This window comes from Gossypium arboreum, chromosome 6 (genome assembly GCF_025698485.1).
Source record: "Gossypium arboreum isolate Shixiya-1 chromosome 6, ASM2569848v2, whole genome shotgun sequence".
Lineage (NCBI taxonomy): Eukaryota > Viridiplantae > Streptophyta > Magnoliopsida > Malvales > Malvaceae > Gossypium > Gossypium arboreum.
In genome coordinates, this window is record NC_069075.1 from 69,691,621 (window position 1) to 69,697,719 (window position 6,099).

Here is a 6,099-nt window from a genome sequence, read left to right on the forward strand (position 1 = left end):
TTTTCCATTATTATGAGCTAAACTCCCTAAATACCTAAGGGAGATGAAACCTAGGACGGATCTTATTTGAATTATATGATAAATACTTGTTCTTATTCTTAATTGTGAGTTCTAATTCTTGCTTTAATATTCCAAGATATTAATTCAGGTTTTTGATGTGCTTATTTAGTAGAGCAAAGTCCCTGTTTAAGAGTAGATCATTCACAATTAAGTGGAGTTGCATGCAATCCTAGTGATAGGATGACATAAATCTACCAAATTAGAGTCAAATCTAATTAAGGAATCCATAGATCGAGTTAATGTGATAATAGGGGTTTTAATTAGAAAGAGATTTCGATTAATCAACCTAGATTCAATTGTTTTTAGGCTCGAGAGAGATAATAACATAAACTAGGTATTTCTACGGATTAAGTCAAGTGAATAAATCGTCTAATTCAGAAGTAATAAGTGAGCTCTAGGTGGATTCTTCCTTGGGTATTATCTTCTCCATCGGTTTTCTAAAATGTGTTTCCCAATTTTAATCTCTGTCGTAATCTTAGTTAATTAGATAATTAGTTTTAGTTTAAAAACATCCTTTAATTCTTAGGTTAGATAATAAAAAGATAGTAATTACTAGTACTTTTAGTCCTCGTGGATACGATATTTCTTGTCTCACCATAACTATACTACTGTTCGATAGGTGCACTTACCTTAGTCGAATTTTTAGTTAGTTTCATGACCATCAGGTTTTTGGCGCCGTTGCTGGGGACTAAGATATTAGGAATCTTGATTTTTATTACTTTAGCCATTTTTACTTTTATTGCAATTTATTTTTTTATTTTTACTTTTAGTTTTTTTTTCTTTTCTAAATTTTTCTTTTTAATTGCTTCTAGTAGGTGTCTCTAGTTTATGACTAGGAGAAACCCATCTGGACCTTTGCTTTTTGACTGTGAGATCGAGAGCACAGCTTGCAGAAATCGAAGAGAAATAAGGCGAAGTCTACAATACATAGAGAAAGAGTGAGAGGATGATATCCATACTACAACCGAGGAGATGGCTGATAATCAGAATAATTCGCTACCTCATGTGGTTGCTGCAAATCCAATAGATCAGAATCCTGCTTCTTGTACTATGTATGATTATACCAAACCTACTTTAACAGGAACTGAATCGAGTATTGTTAGACCTACTGTTGCTCCAAAAAATTTTGAACTGAAACCTAACACGATTCAAATGATACAACAGTTTTTTCAGTTTGATGGTTTGTAGGACAAGGATCCAAACACTCATTTAGCAAATTTTTTGACGATGCCATTCACCTTCGGTTATTTCCCTTTTCATTAAGGACTAAGGTTAAACAGTGGTTGAACTCGTTACCACGAGGGTCAATCACTACTTGGGAACAAATGATCGAAATTTTTTTACTTAAATATTTTCCGCCGGCTAAAACGGCTAAACTGAGGAATGATATCTCTTCTTTTGTGCAGATGGATTTAGAAATGATTTATGACACATGGGAGAGATACAAAGACTTATTGAGAAGGTGCCCTCACCATGGGTTACCTCTATGGCTGCAGGTTCAGACTTTTTACAACGGTGTGAACCCCTCAACAAGACAACTGATCGATGTAGCCGCCAGTGGAACTTTAAACAATAAAACACCTAAAGAGGCTTATGAATTTATTGAAGAGATGTCACTGAATAACTATCAGTGGCAAGTCATGAGAATGAAGCCGACAAAAGCAGCGGGTGTTTTCAACCTCGACGCGATCACTATGCTATCTAACCAGGTAGAACTTTTAAATAAAAAGATTGATGGTTTGTATGGTTCTACTCAGGTACATCTAGTGATGAGGTGTGATTCAAGTGGAGGAGGAATGTACAACACAGATTACCCATCCTTCAACCCTAGCACCGAGGAGGAACAAGTCCATTATATAGGTAATAATTCTAGACCTCAAAATAATTCGTATAGTAACACTTATAATACAGGTTGGAGAAACCATCCCAATTTCTCATGGGGTGGTCAAGGAAATCAAAAACCACAACATCCTCCAGGTTTTCAACAACCACCTTACCAACAAGAGAAGAAACCGAACCTTGAAGAGATGCTCAAAAAATTCATTTCGATGTCAGAAACTCACTTTTAGAATACGAAAATAGCACTTAAGAATCAACAAGCGTCAATTCAAGGCTTAAAACTCAAATAGAACAGCTTTCTAGGTTGATTTCTGAACGACCACAAGGTAACTTGCCAAGTAACACCGAAACTAACCTAAAAGAACAGCTTCATGCGATTACTATTCGAGATGAAGAAGAGTTAGTTGAACCTGAACCAGAACCGAGGCAAGGACTTATGGTAAGTAAAGGTAAGGATGAGGTGAACCACAGTAAGCAAAAATCGGTAAGTAGAGAGTATACACCTCGTGTGCCATATCCCAACGCAACTAAGAAAGACTACACCAACGAACAATTTGGTAAATTTCTTAAACTCTTAAAAAAGTTGCATATTAACTTACTGTTCATTGAAGCTATTTCGCAGATGCCAAATACAGTTAAATTTTTTAAAGAACTTCTAGAAAATAAACGGAAGTTAGATAAGTCATCATATGTGGAATTAAATGCAGTCTGCTCGGCTATTCTGTAAAACAAGCTACCTAACAAACTGAAAGATCTAGGGAGTTTTACTATTCCTTGTTTACTTGGTAGTTTAAGTATTAAGAATGCGTTGGCTGATCTAGGGGCGAGCATTAATGTCATGCCTTATAAAATGTTTAAACAACTCAGTCTTAGGAAACCCAAACAAACTAGGATGAGCATTCAATTGGCAGATAAAACAATTAGATTTCCTAAGGGTATTATTGAATACATGCTTGTCAAAATTGATAAATTTATATTCCCAGTTGACTTGGTTGTTCTAGACATGGATGAGGATAGAAACGTACCTTTAATTTTAGGAAGACCCTTTTTAGCAATTGCTAGAACTATCATAGATGTTGGCACAGGTGAATTGATATTTCGTGTAGGAGATGACACGATTAAACTTCAAGCTCGTGATTCTGCTAATATATCTAGTAATCGAGATGATTGTTTAAGTTCTGTTAACTCGAGTAATGTTAAGGCGCAAACTTCTTTGCAGGAATCCTCTAGGAAGAACGTGATAGAGCCTCATCCTAATCCATGCAACAAAAACAGAGCGACTCACGAAGAATGAAGGCTTCAGATCGATGAACTAGACGAATGGCGAACACATGTCAAGGAAAAACCAAAAGCACATGATGAATCAAAGCGGCACCACGATAAGTGTAGGGATGAAACAAAGCAATTTAAGGTCGGGGACAAAGTATTCTTAGATGAAAAGGACCCTAGAATTGCTACTTTAAAGCTAATTACAAAAGGAGCGACTCCTTTTACGGTACTTAATGTTTTCTCATACGGCACAGTTGAGGTACATCATTTTGAATTTAACACTTTCAAAGTAAATATTACTCGACTTAGACTGTGTGTGGATAATAGAATTGGCAGTGAGAAAGAGGGGTCTCAACTCTTCGAACCACCATGACCGTGCAAATATGAGGTAAGTTGAGCTTAGACTTTAAATAAATGCTTCTCGGGAGGCAACCCGAGCACTAACACCACTAACTAGTTTATTTTAGATATTTTTCGCATTTTAAATGTAGGTACAATGGTCCACACAGCCTGGACACACGGGCATGTCCTTGGCCGTGTGGAAATAGGGCTAAAAATCCCCAAGTATCGTGCCACACAACCATAAATTCTATCCACACGGTCGTGCAACACGGACATGTAAAGCACACAGCCAGTACACACGAGAGTGTCTCAGGCCGTGCGAAAATTGGAGCTAAATTTTCAAATTTTAAACAAGTCAAAGAGCTCCATGGGCAAGCACACAGGTGTGTGGGATACCACACGGGCATAGGAGAAGTGAACAACGAAGCACACAGCTACACGGCCAGGACACACGAGCGTGTCTAAGACTGTGTGGCGAATGGGCATTAAATTTTTATGACAAACATGGGCTAAACTCGAGGCAAACGGGCGTGTGACACAGCCGTGTGGCCCAACACAGGCCTCACACGACCGTGTTTAGATCAGAAGCAGGATCTACTTCAAGACTGAATATCTCCATTCAATTTCCTTAGAAGTTCTTTGGGTTCTTTATGTTTTATTATTTTCCCAATTTTGAGATGTTTTCCATTATTATGAACTAAACTCCCTAAATACTTAAGGGAGATGAAACCTAGGACGGATCTTATTACTATTTGAATTATATGATAAATACTTTTTTTTATTCTTAATTGTGAGTTCTAATTCTTGTTTTAATATTCCAGGATATTAATTCAAGTTTTTGATGTGCTTATTTAGTGGAGCAAAAGTCCCTGTTTAAGAGTAGGTCATTCATAATTAAGCAGAGTTGTATGCAATCCTAGAGATAAGACGACATAAATCTGCCAGATTAGATCAAATCTAATAAGGAAATCCATAAATCGAGTTAATGCGACAATAGGGTTTTAACTAGAAAGAGATTTCAATTAATCAATCTAGAGTTAGTTATTTTTAGTCTCGAGAGAGATAATAACAATAAACTAGGGATTTCTACAGATTAAGTCAAGTGAATAAATCGTCTACTTCAGAAATAATAAGTGAGCTCTAGGTGGATTCTTCCTTGGGTATTGTCTTCTCCATCAGTTTTCTAAAAATTATTTCCCAATTTTATTCTCTGTCGTAATCTTAGTTAATTAGATAATTAGTATTAGTTTAAAAACATCCTTTAATTCTTAGGTTAGATAATAAAAAGATAGTAATTACTAGTACTTTTAGTCCTCGTGGATACGATATTTTCGGTCTCACCATAACTATATTACTGTTCAATAGGTGCGCTTGCCGTAGTCGAATTTTTAGTTAGTTTCATGACCATCACCTGTGCCTAAGCCCATGTAACTCTCTGATTTGGGTCACACGGCCAAGCCACACACCCGTTTGCTAGATCGTGTAACTCTTGAAATGCAACCTTTAAAAACGTATAGGGGACACATGGTCGTGTCACCTAGATGTGTGTGACACACGACCGAGACACACCCCCGTGTCTCTAATCGTGTGGACAAAAAATAGGCCATTTCCAAGCCATTTTTCTCAACCATTCATGCACACACCTATAACCAATTTACCAACTTTAATCAAGCATTCCAAAATACACCAAACCATACAACATCAAGCTATCCAAATAAGATACATATGCATACAACCAATATGCCCAAAAAGACACCTCAATCACAACAATTAAACTTGTATAACCATATACATAGTTGATCATCTTGGTACCATTTTAAAACATATCATGCTTAACTTATACCTTGTCATTAGAACTTATCATTTGAACTATAGTTTTCATGCATCCCAAATATACATATATCTAACTTATACATACTTGACCATAACTTAGCCATATATATATAGTTTAATTCCATACCAAGTTATACCATAATTGTCCACATGCTAAAATCACATTGAAACATACCAATTTGGTTATTCAAAACACAACTTCAAATGACCATTTCAACTCTAACCATCAAGGCCATCTAAAAGGCTATAAAGTCATCCACCAAAAGGCTACACATATATATATCCACATATCAACCATTTCAATCATTCAAAATACTAAATTCGCAAGCCAAAAAATAATGGCTAAAACATCAACCAAAAACACCCATACATGTGCATATTTATCCAATTATCAATTAACTTGTTTCCATGCCAAAACATAACATAATTCCGACAAAATCACCACACCATATTAGATTCATGCCATTTCTAGTCCTAAACCTTTCCAAAGCATACCATATCTTGACCATCTTGAGGTCATTTCATCATATATAACTTTGGCCATTCAAACATGCTTTAACACAATATCAAACTAACATATATTAACAAGGCACAAAATGTGGCATGGCTACATCACCCAAAATGCCATATACATGCCATACACATCAACTAAAAGCCAGTTAATCACCAATTTTGCTTGTGAAGTTTCTGAAACCTCCAAGCTAAAAAAATGGCTTCTTTTCCCATTACAATCGGTTACCAGGCTTTGAAAAAGAT

The 6,099-nt window shown here is 36.1% G+C and overlaps 1 non-coding gene across 1 annotated transcript; it reads right to left on the reverse strand.

Annotated features, from left to right (window-relative positions):
- Positions 1–1,433: 1,433 nt before the first annotated feature.
- On the reverse strand, positions 1,434–1,540 carry LOC128294553 (small nucleolar RNA R71). The gene has a single exon (XR_008284863.1). It is a non-coding gene; the product is annotated as a small nucleolar RNA R71 (small nucleolar RNA).
- Positions 1,541–6,099: the final 4,559 nt, after the last annotated feature.